Consider the following 18,655-nt stretch of genomic DNA (forward strand, 5'->3'; position numbering starts at 1 on the left):
CGCACCATTTGGGCTCTCGGTCTTTTGTTTTTGTTTTTGAAGTGCAGTCTCATGTAACTATTAGCATGCAAGTAAATACCGCAGTCCAAAAAAATCACATTACAAACTTGCACCAAAACACAAAATTGCTTAGCAAGAAACCAAAGGAGAAAGTTCCATAAATTGCACAACACAGAATCAGAAATGCAGACAGAACGCAGAAAGGTGAAAGCGGAGATCAAATGGATAAGCGTGAGCAGGAAGAGACAGTAATGCTACGTACACACATGCGACAACGATCGTTCATTGAGAACGACAAACAAACTTTTAATTGATGAAAGAACGACCTAAGTAAAGTTAGTTTTAAAATGTGTGTAACGATCTGATCGTTAGAACGAACGTTACATCACGTAAAGCAACTATTGCGCTTGCACATAAAAATGAGAAGTTTCATGGAGAAATAGCAAAATGCGCATGTCAAGCCTAGTACGAACTACCGTTTCCAATGATGTACTACTTTTGCAAACAATCGTCGTTGGTAAAAATCTGCCAAGCTAGATCGTTCGTTTTTAACGATCTAGCTCGTCCGTTGTTAGACTTAATGATCGTTGGTTGCTTTTTTTAAACGATCGTCATTTGAAATGATCGGGGAACGATCGTTTCAAACGACTATAGTCACATGTGTGTACGCACCTTTAGATGCATCCAAATGTCATGCAAATGTTATGCAGCTTACAAGTGGACCAATCGGTTTCAGCAGGAAGTGAATCTGATTTGTCCAATTTCAAGCTGCATACGATTGACATGAAACATGCACACAAACTCTAATTATTTGCAATCTCATTAACCCTTTCTGGTGCTAGTCTAGTTCAGGGGTAGGGATGATCAATGAGATGCAAATATGAGTGTATGCAAATGTATGCAATTTTTTTATGCAAATATATGCAGTTTGAAAAATGGACCAATCAAGTCCCACCCAGGTTTAAAATGATTGGTCTAGTTTCAAGCTCCATATGTTTGCTTAAAAATTTGCATAGGGCACAAAGCAGTAAGCCTCACAGGGGTATTCTGCTAGCGTGATTAGATGGATGGCACTCTCTCCAACTGCTAGGTTTCCAATAGGTTGTAGTAAACTATGCTCAAACTATTCAGCCAATCACAACACTTCTTGCTGTAGAGGGTGCTGTGATTGGTGAACTGTTTCCTCTTAGGTTTTCTGGTGGGTTTCGGGCTTTTGCACATGGCTAATCAGATTCAGAAAGTAATCATTAATTACCTGACTTCTGATTAAATCGATCAAACTGAGGCCTCTTTTCCATGAACTGTTTACAGGCAGTGAAATGCCTCTCAAACTCTCACAACTGCTTGCTGCTGCCTGGTAACTGCTCACTGCTGCCTGGCAACTGCTTGCTGAGCACACAGCTCAACAGTTCATGGAAAAGAGGCCTTGGCAATCAGGGAAAGTCCTACTCCCTGTGGAACTACAATTCCCAGCATACCTTTTTTCTGGAGCTGGCACATGGCAGGCTACTTCAGTTTGCGGAGGAATGCAGAAGGTGATGAAAGAGGTGTGTAATCCCGCTGAAAGAACAGCAGGTTATTGCCAAGCATACTGCAGGGACCTGGGCAGCATTACAATGTGTGTGTCTTACCTAACACTCGTCTAATGTTCCTCAGGGAGGCTGCTGTGCCCAGAAGCAGTGCTAAAATATGCAGGGAAAGTCCAAAATACAAGGAAAAATGTTATTTATGTCACACCTTGCAACTACTGTGTCTTGCTCTGTGTATTTTGGTAGAGTGCAATGTAAGGTTCAACTGCTCCCAATATTTGAAATACAACAAAAGGGTTAGGCATCCAGTTTATGTGATCATCACTTCGCTATGGAATATATCTAATATTCTGAGAGATAGTTAATGCCTGCTACAGTTTGCCTGCTTTTGGGGTAAATGAATGAGAGCGCATGGAAATGCGGAGCTATGCAATTTGCTTTGCAATCTTCTATTTGAAAAACCTCCTGCGGCTCTTTTTTTGTGTTGGGAACCGAAATCACGTCGGAGCTAGTCCAGTTTAGGGGACCCAGCAGGAAACCTCATAGGGAACAGTTCTCCAATCACAGCACCCTCTATAGCAAGAAGCGTGATTGGCTGAATAGTGTGGGCGTAGTTTGCTACAGCCTATTGAAAACCTGGCAGTTGGAGAGAGTGCTGTCCAACCAATCAAGATGGTGGAATTTCCCTATGAGGTTTCCTGCTGGGTCCCCTAAACTAGAGTCCTGCCTGCTGATCGCGTGGGTAGTTGCGGTGAAACGTACTTGTAAACTAGTGAAAACTGTGAACGGACTGCAATAATGGCCTCGACTTTCAGTGTGGAAGGGCCCTTATTGTTAGTAGGGATTGTCTATGAGATGCAAATGATTCTGAGGTGATGCAGGATTATGCAAAGCGTGTATGCAAATTTATGCAGTCTGAAAATGGACCAATAGAATGAAGCCAGGATGAGATTCCGCTGGATAATCCCCAATCATTAGTCCTCTGAACCTGTTTAGCTCTGTGCAAAATTATAATTCTCCCCATAATAATTCCACTTCCTTTGGCGTACAGCATTCACCAAATGTTGGCATTCATGCTCATGTCTACTAAGGAGTAGGTGGGGCTGTTTCTTAAAGGGAACTTGAACTGAGAGGGGTTTGGAGGCTGCCATATTGATTTCATTTTTAACAATCCCAGTTGCCTTACAGCACTGCTGATTATTTGGCAGCAATAGTGTCTTAATCACACCAGAAACAAGCATGCAGCTAATCCAGTCACACGTCAGTCAGTGGCGTAGCTAGAGATTATGGGGCCCCATAGCAAAACTTTCATGGGGCCATCAGATGGAGGCATTCTTCTGCAATGCCCCTTCCCTATTTGATATGAATGAATTGGGCAATTGAAATTCTCATGTAATCTGCACTGCATTTAGTCCATGGGCACTGAGACAAAGTCAGAAGGTGGAGGAACAGTAGAAAGGTAAAGTGGAACTGCAGTGAATATTACTAATCTCGCTGACACACGGCCCTAAGGGTAAATTTACAAAAAGAAGACACGGCAGGCGGTTATAACTTTATAGAAGAAGAGGACCCAGTGAGTATTTGAGACACACTGGAGGTCCACTTTAATAGTAAATACATCAAGTACAACCTGGCCCCTCTCTGCCCCAGGGCCCCAAGTCCATTGGCTTTACCAAAGATTTAAACGATTGTTTGCAATGTGATAATTCATGACAGTCATTCAAAACAAATGATTGCTGCCTCTTTGTTTGCGGTTACGCGATGTCACATGAACCGAACGTCTGTCGGGCAAAATCTTACAAAAATGATGCCGTGGGTATTGCTAGTATTACCACCCCGACACACACACACACACACACACACACACACTTATGCTACATACACACTTGAAAGACTAATGAAAGATCTTAGACCAATTTTACCACCTTCCATGTAGTATGAGAGCCATACTCTACACAGTCTATTCTATGGAGCTGAACTCCCCATCAGATAAAAATCTCTGCAAGATGCTGCACACAAAGATGCTGTACACATTCAAAAGATCAGTATCTGCAAAAGATCTGTTTCTGCAAAATGCATTGATAGTCTATGAGATCTGCAGATCCTCATACACACCAAGTTTAACAGACATTCATCTGCATATCTGATCCTGGTGGATCTGATGATGAATGTCTGTTAAGGTGTGTATGAGGATCTGCAGATATCAAAGACTATGAATGCATTTTGCAGGAACAGACCTTTTGCAGGAACAGATCTTTTGCAGATACTGATCTTTTGTGTCTGTACAGCATCTGTGTGTGCAGCATCTTGCAAAGATTTCAATCTGATGGGGAGTGCAGCTCAATAGAATAGACTGTGTAGAGTATGGCTCTCATACTACATGGAAGGGGGTAAAATTGGTCTGTGATCTTTCATTCATCTTTCAAGTGTGTACACACCATAACTCTCTCTGAGGCAGGGGTAAAACTTGGGGGAATTGCACGCGGTTTTCCCGCATGCAGAAACGTTCCAGATGGGACAGGCCATGTTAATCAATGGGCTGGATCACATTAATGCAGTTCCTTTATGTGGGATAAAAAATTTGCTGCATGGGCTACTTTTATGTTTTCCGCGTGTGATTCCCTTTGCCAATAGTCAGCTGACACATGCACAGTAAGACTAAAAAAAACTGTGGAAAACTGTTGCTATTTTCTGTGAACCCTCCCTTATGCCTTTTTTTATGGACTGTTGAACTGAGTGCTCAGCAAGCAGTTAGGCCCCATTCACACTTAAAAGCGCAAAACGCTGGCGATCACCGCCAGCGTTTTGCGGGAGTGATTTTTTCACGATTAACCACGGAAAACTCACTGGACACTGCAGCGATTTTTCCTCGATCGCGTTTAGCGCTTCTATAGCACTGAAACGCGATCACCGGGAAATCACCTGGAAATGGTGCAGGCTACACGTTTGCGTTTGGCGATTTACGCTAACCGCCCAAATAAGAACGGGCCCATAGGGTATTATAGCACCAGCGCTTTAAAAAGCGCTAACGCTTGAGTGTTTTGCTGAAATCGCCGGCAAAACGTTCTAGTGTGAATGGGCTTTTACCAGGATGCAGTGAGCAGTTGCCAGGCAGCAGTGAGCAGATATCAGGCAGCAGCAAGAAGTAGTAAGGGCTGGTGCACACCGAGCGGCTTTTTGGGCGTTTTCAGATCCGCTTGCGGCTGCGGATCTGCTTGGTCAATGTATCTCAATGGGGTGGTGCACACCAGAGCGGGGGGCGTTTTGCAGAAACGAAAAATGCCTGGGTGAGGCATTTTTTGGATTGCGGGTGCGTTTCTGCCTCAATGTTAAGTATAGGAAAAACGCAAACCGCTCTGAAAAACGGCACTTCAGAGCGGTTTTGCAGGCGTTTTTGTTACAGAAGCTGTTCAGTAACAGCTTTACTGTAACAATATATGAAATCTACTATACTGAAAACCGCAGCAGCAATCCGCAAAACGCTAGCAAAACGCCATAGAAAAATAAAAAAAAGCGTTTAAAAATCTGCTAGCATTTTGCGGATCTGCTAGCGGGTTTTGGTGTGCACCAGGCCTAAGAGTTTGAGAGGCATTTAACTGCCTATCAACTGTCCGTGGAAAATAGGCCTTATTCTATGGAGGGTGAGAAGGAAGAAAAGATAAATGAAAAGCATTTTATTGCAGGAGCTACAATTGCATTTGGCCATGGATTCCACTCTTGGAGACACTGGAACGTTGGGACGCACAGCAGGGGGTGCTGGAAAGCTGGGATGCACTATGGGGACACAGAAACCTACTATGGTTGGGGAGGGGTGTGTGGGGGAAGGGGGGAGCAAATGGGGCCAAAGTCAATTTTATGCAAATGTATGTATTTTGGAATTGGGGCAATAATATTCAAAGCAGCATATATTTCAATAGCATTAGCATAAAATTGACATCAGCTTGGAATTATTAACATCCAATATCACTGACCATCCCTGCTAAGCAGCTAGGATAGGAATTGGAGTTTTGTCCACAGTCGCCACTTAGGCCTTGTTCACATCATACGCGCTTCAGTGCGCATTTGGAAGCGCGTATGATGCATTAGGAAGCGATTGCGTACTGCTGCCTGCATTTTGCCTGGAAGCGCAGAGCTGATCCCATCACTGTCAATGGATGGGATCAGCAGGGCAGTGGCGCAGATGGCGTGCGATCGTATGCGTTGCGTTCGGATCGCACGGCCATCTGCGCTAGCTAGATGTGAACGAGGCCTAAGAGCTGGATCACACAACGGCCTGGAACCCACAATGGGCGCTTTGAGGCAATCACAAAGTGTCTACGATTGGCCATTTTATGGCGATTCCCAGAGCAATCGTGATTTGGCTACTGCAGCCACTGTTGTGATCGCTGTGGGATCTCTTCCAAAATGCTCTGCGATTGCTGCGCTGCTAGTGATCCACTGGTGTAGCACTTTATGAACACTGGCGATCAGCAAGAGCTGCATAAGCGCTCCTAGTGGTTCTCAGGCCTAAAAACACCAGTGATTTGAAGAGCTCTTGCTAATGTAATGCTATGTGTGTGTTCTCACTTGAGTGAATTGATTTTTTTTCAAAAAATCACACATAGGCCTGGTGCACACCAGAGGAGTTTTTTTTAGCGTTTTGAGTTTTTGAAACCTCCTGCTAATGTTATCCTATGTGTCTGTGCACACTGGAGCGATGAGGTTTTGTAAAAAAAAAAACAACCTATAGCATTACATTGGGAAGAGCTTTTGAAACCGCTAGCGTTTAGGGAGTTTATCTGGTGTGTCTCAGCCCATAGCATTACATCAGAAAGCTCCCTTTAAATCACTGTAGCTTGGAAAGGTGCTTGCAGTGTGAATCAGCCCTAAATTAGACAGAGGGCTTCTCCAGTTGGCACTTTACCGCAGTTTTAAGAATGATATTAAGTATCACTAGGCACGCAGCTATCATTTGGAAAGGGGCATTAGTTCAGGCTAATTTTCAGTGTTAATGCTGTATTAATGACAGGTTAACTTTAGGCTATGTTTACACCATATGGTGTATTTGCATATGCATGTGCTGCTTCATAAAGTACACTACATACATATGTAAATATGGGCACAGTGTCCAGAAAAAAAAGCAGCTAAAAATGCGTTACATGTGAATAAGGCCACTGATTAACATGGGATGTTTTTGCTAATGTGTTTCCAACATTGGGGGAAAAACAAACAAACCACAAAACAGGAAAAAAAAACATGCTTTCGTAGTTTAAATGTGGCCAAAGGGTGCGCAAAGATGTAAACAAGACAGTCCCCTAATTTGCCTGCCTACTAATGGAGGAAAGTAATCAAGCACTCTATACTCACAGCTCCACCTCCCCCTCTCTGTAGGACAGGGGTGTCAAACTCAGATACAAAGTGGGTCAGAATTGAACCCTGCAGGAAGGGAGCTAAGGAACCAGCTGGGATCTCACTCATTCAGACTCTACTTGGCTGGAGAACGTAGGATGTTCTACCCAGTTCAGGGACATTGACCATGGGCAGTCCATGCCATTCCTTATTAGCAGGTATACCCAGAAATGTACTGGACATCAATGGGGCATGTTTATTCTCACTGGACCGTGGGTCACATGTTAACTTTGTCCATCTCTGCCACCTGTTCAGGAATTTCTTACTGCCGGTGGCCTCTCGTCTCCTTGCTGCCCGGTATTCATAGAATACTTAAACATCTTTATTATTATTATTTATTATTATTAATAGAACTATCATAGGTCTGAAAAGTGCAAGCAGAAATCCCGTAGATCAGGGATGACGTCCTCAAGGGCCGAGGTCCTCACACATTTTTGGCACAGCTAAAATTAATTTGTGGGACGGAATCAGGAAAGGTGTGGATCATCAAGTAGAATACATTTCTCCATTACCATGTCCATCCTAAACAATGGCATAGATATGGCCTCCTAGGACTGGAGTTCGACACCTGTGCTGTAGGTGTTCCATATGTAAAATTAAACTCATCTTAGGACCATTGTGAAAAATGTGCTAAAGGTCCAATGAAGAAACACCAGCTATGATGCAATCATCATTACTCTCTTTTTGTAAAACAGAGATCCAAAAATCAGTACAAGCATTGGCAATAACCCCATCCACCTCTGAGCCTACCGACAAAGCTTCTCCTTCTGAGTCTGAAATGGAAGCTAATAGCGATGCATCCTCCGAGTGAGAAGATCATATATCAGATGATAAAACAGATTCCAAACGTAAAAAAAGGAAGTTCAGAGTTCCAGCAGAGCTGAAGGATGAACCCTTAAAAGCAATGTACATTATGATGGATAAGAAGGTTAATAAACCTGTATTGTCGGCTGAGGATGAGATGTATGAAAGTCTAGAAGATCCTCAGGAGAGAGGGTTATTTTTTTCGACCAACAAGAATATCAAAAACATTATACAGAAGGAATTGATGTTATTAGATAAATGGCTATTTATACCATATCGCTGAAAACCAGTCTTATCACCCAAACGATAGTCTGTACACACGCCGGATTTGACGTGCGAACGACGGAACGTTCAAACGACGGGTCGTTCGCAAAAATCCGACGTGTGTATGGGCCTTAAGCCTCGCCTGGAAGATGTGGTTTTCTCAAAGAACTATGGGAAAAAAGTACCGGTAGATATATTGTTAGAAAAACCACAGGAGAAGGTGGCTAAAATGTATTTTAGATAATGTATTGCTGCCACAGCAGTAGTTAAAGAGACACTGAAGCGAAAAAAAAAAATATGATATGATTTGTGTGTGTAGTACAGCTAAGAAATAAAACATTAAGATCAGATATATCAGTCTAATTGTTTCCAGTACAGGAAGAGTTAAGAAATTCTAGTTATCTCTATGTAAAAAAGCCATTAATCTCTACGACTTTCAAAGTCGTGGAGAGGGCTGTTATCTGACTTTTATTGTCTCAACTGTAAGTGAACTAATTACTTTTTCTCTGCCAGAGGAGAGGTCATTAGTTCACAGACTGCTCTGAAATAATCATTTTGAATGCTGAGTGTTGTGTAATCTGCACATATTAGAGAATGATGCAATGTTAGAAAAAACACTATATACCTGAAAATAAAAATGAGGATATTTTCTTTGCTGCTAATCTTCTAGTAATTATTCATAGTACACAACCAATTCACTATATCATATTTTTTTTCGCTTCAGTGTCTCTTTAACCTCCCTCACGGTATCATTCCTCCCAGAGTATAGCTACCCAGAGAGTGCTCCACCCCCCAGGTACAGATATTATTTATAGCAGCAACACCTCCCATGACACTGTACAGATTACAGATCAGATAATAGCTGGAAGCATAGATACATGAGTAGCTCAACACAAGTACACAAGCTGAGAGAGGCGCTCATGCTTGCTACACAGCCATAGCAGTTAAGGCACCTGTTTGTTTGTTTTTTCACTGACCTGAGGAAGCGGGCAATTAACCGCAAAACGCGTTGTCAATTTTATGTGCTTGAATAAAAGACCTTTTTTCAATAAACTGCTCCAAATTCTTCGAGAGGTAAGATTCCCTCTCTGTTTATTAGATTAATAGCGTATTAGCCTATCTTTTATGCATTGAGTGCCTCCAACCCTGTTTTAAGTGTCAACACACGTACAATAAGGACATCTAGCATCGCAGAAATGAGGATTTATCTGTCTCTGCACCACGGTGCGGCGACAGGATCATTTGCATAGGCCCGCCCCCTGGTTAGTGACGTACTCCCTGTTGGGCAGAAAGTAAGTCCAGTGATTCTTGTTGGTCCGTGCCCCCTTCGTGCACACTGCCTGCATGATCCGTGTGGTAAGCGTGGTTCATGCAGTAAGGTGCTGCAGACTTGCGTCAGATCGGGTGCTTCTGGCGCATCGCAATAACTCTGCAAGGCTCCATTGACTTACATTGCACTCGCGGCACCTGGCAGTAAGAAAGGGTAGCGCAACACAGGCTCACAATGCCAGGGTGCAAGGGCCCTAAAAAGTAGGTGAAAAAGTATTGTCAGAACTATTCAGAGTATTTTCTTACTGGCTGGTGGCTCAAAAGGCATTTTATTGATAAGGTGTAAAAATATAATCTAACAGAAAACTTAAAGGACATCCGAGGTGAAAATAAACTGATGAGAAAATCAATTGTATCTATCCTCCTCCTAAAAATTACTTTTTTTTTTTAGATATCCCACAGTCTTATTTTATATTTAAATCTAGTTTTTAAGTTCTTACTGTTTCATTGTCTCTGCTAAATGACACCTTCATTGAAGTGCTAGAGCTCAAATCTATGAATTAGCAACCCTTTTTTTTTTATCTCTTCCCTCTGCTCTCAGAAGCCATTTACTGACATGAAAGTATTGTATGGCTGTAATTACTAATCAGTGACGGTTATGCTATAGTCTGACCCAGTCCCGACAGAAACTGTCACTTGCATACCTAATGTTTAACTCTTTCAGGCAGAGAAAGAAAAAAAGGAACACAGCCTAGTTATTTGTGTTCTTGATACTGTACATACACATGTTTATCTCATAATGTCACATGTCACCTCGGTTGTCCTTTAAAGGACAACCGAAGCGAGTGGTATATGCAGGCTGCCATATTTGTTTCCTTTTAAAGAGTCTGAAGCGTTTTAAAATACCTGTTTTTATGGAGCAGGCCGCTTCAGCATTATAATCCAAACTGATTCGCCGTATCCCCGCGGCAGGATGAGGTCTTTGTACCCCCCAAATCCCGGGGCAACATTCCACGACTTTCCAGGTCGTGGATTTTGCTGCCCGGGGGAGGCAGAGCTTTGCACTTTAGCTCTGCCTCCAGTCAAATCAATCTCCTCCTCTCCCCGCCCCTCTCAGTGAAAGAAGACTGAGAGGAGCAGGGAGAGGCGGAGATCGACTGAAGCAGAGGCAGAGCTACTGCACAAAGCTCTGCTTCTACCAGGAAGGAGCCCTGAATTTTCCCCTGGGGATATTCAGCCGCTGGAATATGCAATGTACATTTCACCCCGAGTAATATGCACCATAAATTACTTTTCTCCTATGTTGCCACCCAGGCCTAAATTGGAATCACATTAGCCTATAGGCACAGATGTCCTGGCACCCTAGACTTCGGCATCCATGAACCTACAAGCCCCTACTGAAATGCACCGCAAGTGTGCTGGCTGGTTAAGATGTCACTTCTCCCTTACTTCCCCTGCTCATTATAGGTAGCCAGAGGTACCCCTTAGTATTAGGAAGCCAGAGCTATCCTCAGTATTAAGTAGCCAGAAGTGCCCCAACTGAAGGGAGATCTGGTCAGTGGAATGGTGAGACCTGGGTGAGTAACTCTCATTTACACTCTGCTTAGGGCTCTGCATAGGGAAGGCAGGAGGGAGGCAGTAGGGGAGAGGAGCGAGCCGCCTTTTCATCCTTAGGTTTCTGTAGGCACGTGCCTACAGTGCCTTATGGTAAATCTGGCCCTGTTGCCATCCCTTACAGTATGCAGTAAAGATCTGAAAATTCTGACAAGTTTCGGACTAATCCATCTCCTCAGGGGGGTATTTTTGGTATCTCCTTTATTCTTTACAAAAGCACTCTGAGGAGATGATCTGTACAAAGTTCCCAGCTGGCTTCCCTATTCATTTACATACTATTTTTGCAGTTGGACTAGGCAATTGCTATTCAGTAAGTGCTTTAGAAAATAAAGAAAACTCTGAAAATGAACAGATGAACTAGTCCAAAACCTGTCAGATCTGTCATTTTTTTTGCCTACTGTAAGTAACAGCAACATAGGGGATATTTGCCCCGGAACAATTGTTCTTCTATATATATATATGCATACATTTTCAATTTTAAACATTTTCATGATAGGGGTCCATTCATTTTTGTCTGCTGATGATAGGCCAGCAATTGCCTCACCTGCCCACTATCAGCAGAGCAGCTCATACATAGTCTGTTTGCCTAGTCTTTCTGTTTCAGCCAACAAGAATCAGCTGAGAGCTCAGTGAGGCGGAGTAGAATGCAGAATTTCCAGTAAGGCCCCGGTGCACACCAAAAACCGCTAGCAGATCCGCAAAATGCTAGCAGATTTTGAAACGCTTATTTTTCTGTAGCGTTTCAGCTAGCATTTTGCGGTTTTGGGAAGCGTTTTTGGTGTAGTAGATTTCATATATTGTTACAGTAAAGCTGTTACTGAACAGCTTCTGTAACAAAAATGCCTGCAAAACCGCTCTGAACTGCCGTTTTCCAGAGCGGTTTGCGTTTTTCCTATACTTTACATTGGAGGCAGAAACGCCTCCGCAATCCAAAATCTGCAGCAGCCCGGGAGTATGCGTTTCTGCAAAACGCCCCCCGCTCTGGTGTGCACCAGCCCATTGAAATACATTACCCAAGCGTTTCTACATCCGCAAGCAGATCGAAAAACGCTGCTGAACCGCTCTGGTGTGCACTAGGCCTTACGTCTAACTGATGTGTGTGCGCAAAGCTGGATTGGAGAGGATACACAGATCGGGCTGTGCACTGCAGGCACTGGCACTACACTTACCTCCCTCTGCTTCCTCCAAGACAGCATCTCCTCCCTGCTGGCCCGCAGCATCCCGGCTCTGATCGAGTACATTTGAAAACGGCGCCGGTAGACTTGGGCGCAGGATACAGCGCTATATGGCTGATCCTGCTTCTGCACAAGTCCGGGCCGATTTAATTACTATTCCCCATCCAGGCCGCCATGGATAGTGGGGGAATGATATAATTCGGCTTACAGCGATTGCTGGAGGCCGAATTATTGTGTTTTTAAGGAACCGACGTTACTCACTGAGCGCTGCAAAAGGAGTGATTCCTATTGTAGTCTATGGAGGCGCCGGCTGCGCCCAAATCTAGCAGCGCTGAAAAGCACTGATCCGCTCTGATCCCCAGGATGCCAGGTATGTGTTGCATCGGCACCGCCGCATAACTCGCCTGCACGTAACGTAACAAGTCACATGAGGCACCGCTGTAGCCATGGATACAGGACACTGAGCGAGCAGATAGAGATCCCATCACTGGAATACTGAGAGCAGGTGAGTGAAACTGCACATCTAGGGAGGGGGGGGGGGGGAGACGGGGAATGCGAGGAGGGGGACATTTGGGGAGGGGAGCCGCCTCTTGCCGCTCCCTAATTGTTGCCACCCTGAAGCACATGATTCATGTTGCTTTATGGAAGAACCGCCCCTGCTAATATTACTGAAGAAACAGGACCCAATGCTAAGCTGATTGTCTGTCTGTCCCAGCAGGTCAATTTTTCCAACCAAAAATGATTATTCATCGACTGCAGAGTTGAACAGTGTAGCGATGGGTAGTTGTTATAGTCAGTTTTGGTTACACCTTAGCATCATGATTGGCTTTCATTCTGTGTGGGCAGCTTGTGTCTTATTTTGGAAAAAGTGATCCTTTCCTACCCATTTTTCCATCAGACACATCTTTCTTTTGTGTGTCTATTTTTGTATCCAAAATTCAATTACTCTTCCTCTATTTGGAAACATAAGTTTGATGTTATCTGGCACCATTACATGAGCATATGTGATGCCTCTGCAGAGCTATGTCCTTATGTCACCCAAATGAACGCAAAGATCAGTACTGGGGTGGTGATACGGGTGCCAAAACCGACACGGCCAATCAGATTTCTTACTAAGATACGTTTTCAAGATACTCTGTGCTACTGGCCCATTTTGAAATGTGCTAGAAATGTAAAACACCGGGTCTAGATGCGCTGTTGTTGATTTATGCCTTGCATACAGTGAAGTATACAGTCAATGAAAAGTAAGTATGATTTCCGTGCACTGCGTTTTATGGTAACTCCCTGCACGAAATGCTCTACAATACAAGTTGCATCACAAAGCAGCCTTAAGGTGCGTACACACATGCGACTATAGTCGTTTGAAACGATCGTTCCCCGATCATTTCAAACGACGATCGTTTAAAAAAAAGCAGCCAACGACCATGAAGTCTAACGACGGACGAGCTAGATCGTTAAAAACGAACGATCTAGCTTGGCGGATTTTTCCCAACGACGATCGTTTGCAAAAGTAGTTCATCGCTGGAAACCATCGTTCGTACTAGGCTTGACATGCGCATTTCGCTATTTCTCCATGGAACTTTTCATTTTTATGCGCAATCGTTGCTTTATGTGATGTAACGTTCGTTTTAACGATCAGATCGTTACACACCTTTTACAACTAACTTTACTTAGGTCAATCTTTCTTCAATTAAAAGTTCGTTCGTTGTTCATAACGAACAATCGTTGTCGCATGTGTGTACGTAGCATTAATGCCGCACCGTAGCCTTAGTACTATGCATGCATAATTTTATTGATATCAATGCTTTCTATTTTTTACACTATTTAGTTTAGCATCAATTTATGATGGTCAATGAAATGCAAATCACTTTCACCTGCTTGCATATTGTTTGCAGCTTTGTATGGGATCAGTGAAAATCAGCAGAAAGGCCTAGTGCACACCGGAGCGTTTCCGCTGCGGTTTGCGATCTGCTTGCGGGTGCGGATCCGCTAGGGTAATGTATTTCAATGGGCTGGTGCACACCAGAGCGGGAGGCGTTTTGCAGAAACGCATACTCCCGGGCTGCTGCAGATTTTGGATTGCGGATGCGTTTCTGCCTCAATGTTAAGTATAGGAAAACCGCAAACCGCTCTGAAAAACGGCACTTCAGAGCGGTTTGCCAGGCGTTTTTTGTTACAGTAGCTGTTCAGTAACAGCTTTACTGTAACAATACATGAAATCTACTATACCAAAACCGCAAAACGCTAGCTGAAACGCTGCAGAAAAATGAGAAAAAGCGTTTCAAAATCTGCTAGCATTTTGCGGATCTGCTAGCGTTTTTTGGTGTGCACCAGGCCAAAGTGCTTTTGATTTGCACTATTCCAAGCCGTATATAATTTGCAATAAATGCTCACACACACCAGAATGACTTGCATCCCATTGGCCACTTCTGATTCTGCAAAAAATGACGGCACACAAATAGACATTTTGTGATTTTAGAGCTTTCAATTCATTTCATATATATTAAACTGCTGCTGGAACTTTGTTTTGGCTGTAATATAGTTGCGTTATTTTTTTCAGGTTTTCACTGTCATTCCTCCTTTTTCCATTATTCTGACACTCACGCTAGAACTCAGTTGGAGCCCTTGATGTCACGGGGACAAGAAATGAGGGAAATTCTAATCAGCAGTAACAGACAGCAATATTAACATTACAAAGTTCCAACCTACTATTTTGTTCTGAATAATTTGTGAACTGTCATATCTCTGCTCTATGGATGTATTATTTGAGCATATATATCGCCTGATGACTTCAACCCTATACGTATGCTAGACTTTTATCACTAGAAATGATCGTGGTAACTTCTGGTGGAAATCTAGCTTCACTTAGGCCTCTTTCACAGTGGGACGTTGCGTTTCATTGCGGCCCTAAAGTCGCACAGCGCGGCCCTAACGCAATCGACTTTAACTTGGACGTTATTGTGCGTTCTTTAACACTGCGTTAAGTGTTATGATGTACACGTGGTGCGACCTTATTGGCGCTCTTTACATGCGACGTTAATGTTCCACATTAAAGACGAACAAAAAATAAACAAATTAAGATTCACGTTTATAACAGTGATTACTTTGGATACTACAAATAAACAAAAATCACCCCAAAAATATTTTTAAAAAAATCGCATTAACAAAGTATTTACGGTGGAACAAAAACGGCGCATGCGTTACATTTAAAAAAACAAACACAAAAAACATTACTGAGCATGTGCAACACATAACGCAGCAGATTCATTGCTAAACACACAGCATGCAGCACTTTCTAATAATGCTACACGTTACACACAAACGCAACGTGTGCACTGTGAATGTCGCACAGACAGGGCCGGAGCTACCATAGGAAAAAATGGGTAATTGCCCCAGAGCCTGTAAGGGCCTCCAAGTTGTCCCTCCCCCATCTTAACTGTTGCTCCCCAGGGACTATGCAGAGTCTGTTAAGTTGGGAGGTGATTGGGGGAGGGTCAGCAGCCAGCTCTTGGGCCCAGAACGAAAATTTAGCTGCAACAAAGGGCCTCTAATGGCGCTTTTTGGTCGGGGGGTGTCTGTTGGGGGGCCCCCCAGGCTAATTTTGCCCTAGGGCCCAATTGTTACTTAAACCGGCCCTGCACACAGATTTAGTATCACTGTGCGTTAGTCTGCGTTGAAACATTTTTCTAGCGTGAGACTTTAGCGTCACACTGTGAAAGAGGCCTAAAACTGTCCTATGACATGGTTTAGTGGTTTGCTATGACAGATTGTTGAATGACAAGTGGGTGCAATGCAACCCCCCACTCCACAGAGCACAGTTCTCTTGTTCTCCTCTCCTCATAGAACAGAACCAGTTGCTTGCCTGTAGCAAGGCAGTTTTTGAAGTGAGAGGACTACAGAGGCTGTCATTTTCATCCTCTAGTAAACAATGCTAGTTTCCTGACTTCTGTGCTGATGCCCTGCCTCTAATGCTATAAGTCACTGGCCCAGAATGAGCATGCAGGTCTAACGCTCTGACTGTGATCCGACTCCACTGGCTGTATGCCTGTAGCAGGTGTGTGACTCAAACAAAACTAAGGTCGAAACCTCAGCATGACAGCCAGGCAACCGGCATTACATAGAAGGTAATGAAGATGACAGCCTACATATTCCTCTCACTTAAAGGGAACCAGAGACGAAGCACCCTCATGTATTTTATCATATATATCAGTGGGAACATAAGAGAAAACACCTACCCTGCTCTGTTTCATTCTTCACTGTTCAGCTTGCTTCTTATCAGCCCTGATAAAATCCCTGACTGAGCATTCAGTCTGGCTTTGCTATAATGACTCAACTATAATGATTGCTGAGCAGAGCCACAAGGGGGCAGGCTTGGGCTTGAAAAGACACCAGAAAACACAGACTCAACTATGATTCCTGAGCAAAGCCAGACTGAATGCTCAGTCAGGGATTTTATCAGGGCTGATAAGTAGCAAGCTAAACAGTGAAGAATGAAACAGAGAGCAGGGTAGGTGTTTTCTCTAATGTTCCCACTGATATATATGGTAAAATACATAAGGGTGCTTCGTCTCCGGTTCACTTTAGGCTAATTTCACACCAGGACGTTGCGTTAGAGGGGGCGTTAAGGTCGCATAACGTCCCCCTAACTCAACGCCTGGTGGTGCTGGATCTGGACGTCAGAGTGAGCCGCGTTGTGCAGCTCACTCTGGCGTCAGTGATGCCGTGATGCGCACTCTTGTGCGCATGCGGCATCACGTGGTCCCGCCGGCCAATCGCCGCACAGAGCGGCTGCTCCAGGAAGTAAACACTGCACGTCATAACGTGCAGTGCATATTAATTAGCCATGTGCCTGGCCGCTCTCCGCTCCTCCCCAACATTACTGAGCATGTGCAAGCAGTCCAAAGTACTGCATGCAGTACGTTGTCTTGTGACGCAGCGTTACAATGTAACGCAACGTCCGCACTGTGAACAGCCCCATTGATTTTTCATTACTGTGCGGTGGGCTGCGTTACAGGCTGCTCTAACGTGCGCCTGTAACGTCCCACTGTGAAACCAGCCTTAGAGTTGGGCCGAACGGTTCCCCTGCGAACGGTTCCATGCGAACTTCCGTGGTTCGCGTTCGCGTCCCGCAGGCGAACCTTTGCGGAAGTTCGGTTCGCCCCATAATGCACCATGGAGGGTCAACTTTGACCCTCTACATCACAGTCAGCAGGCCCAGTGTAGCCAATTAGGCTACACTAGCCCCTGGAGACACTTCCCCCCCCCCCCCCCCTACTAAAAGGCAGGCAGCGGCGACCATTACGGTCACTCGTGTGCCTGCATTAGTGAGAGTAGGGCGAGCTGCTGCACACTCTCTCTCATAGGGAAAGATTAGTTAGGCTTAGCTTGTCCCTGGCTGCATACCTGTTCTGTGAACCCACCACTGCATACCTGTTCTGTGAACCCACCACTGCATACCTGTACTGTGAACCCACCACTGCATACCTGTTCAGTGAACCCACCACTGCATACCTGTACTGTGAACCCACCACTGCATACCTGTTCAGTGAACCCACCACTGCATACCTGTACTGTGAACCCACCACTGCATACCTGTACTGTGAACCCACCACTGCATACCTGTTCTGTAAACCCACCACTGCATACCTGTTCAGTGAACCCGCCACTGCATACCTGTTCTGTGAACCCGCCACTGCATACCTGTTCTGTGAACCCACCACTGCATACCTGTTCAGTGAACCCGCCACTGCATACCTGTTCTGTGAACCCGCCACTGCATACCTGTTCTGTGAACCCACCACTGCATACCTGTTCTGTGAACCCACCACTGCATACCTGTACTGTGAACCCACCACTGCATACCTGTACTGTGAACCCACCACTGCATACCTGTTCAGTGAACCCACCACTGCATACCTGTTCAGTGAACCCACCACTGCATACCTGTTCAGTGAACCCACCACTGCATACCTGTTCAGTGAACCCACCACTGCATACCTGTTCAGTGAACCTGCCACTGCATACCTGTACTGTTCAGTGAACCCGCCACTGCATACCTGTTCTGTTCAGTGAACAGTTTGGTGTGTCAGTGTGAAGCAGTACCTTAATTACACTCCCTGATTGATGTATACACATGCAAGATGTTTTAAAGCACTTTAGGCCTGTCATTTAGCATTCAATATGATTTCTGCCCTTAAAACGCTGCTTTGCGTCAAATCCAGATTTTTCCCGGGGACTTTTGGCGTGTATCCCACTCCGCCATGCCCCCCTCCAGGTGTTAGACCCCTTGAAACATCTTTTCCATCACTTTTGTGGCCAGCATACATTTTTTTTTTCAAAGTTCGCATCCCCATTGAAGTCTATTGCGGTTTGCGAACTTTAACGCGAACCGAACCTTCCGCGGAAGTTCGCGAACCCGGTTCGCGAACCTAAAATCGGAGGTTTGGCCCAACTCTAACCAGCCTTAAAGCAAACCAGAAGTTGTGGAGGCTGCCATATTAGTTTTCTTTTAAACAAAGCACATTACCTGGCCAGCGTGCTGATCCTCTACCTCTTATAGGTTTATGCATAGATCCTGAACAAGCATGCAGATCAGATGTTTCTGACAAATAT

This window comes from Hyperolius riggenbachi, chromosome 12, assembly GCF_040937935.1.
Source record: "Hyperolius riggenbachi isolate aHypRig1 chromosome 12, aHypRig1.pri, whole genome shotgun sequence".
NCBI classification, from domain to species: domain Eukaryota; kingdom Metazoa; phylum Chordata; class Amphibia; order Anura; family Hyperoliidae; genus Hyperolius; species Hyperolius riggenbachi.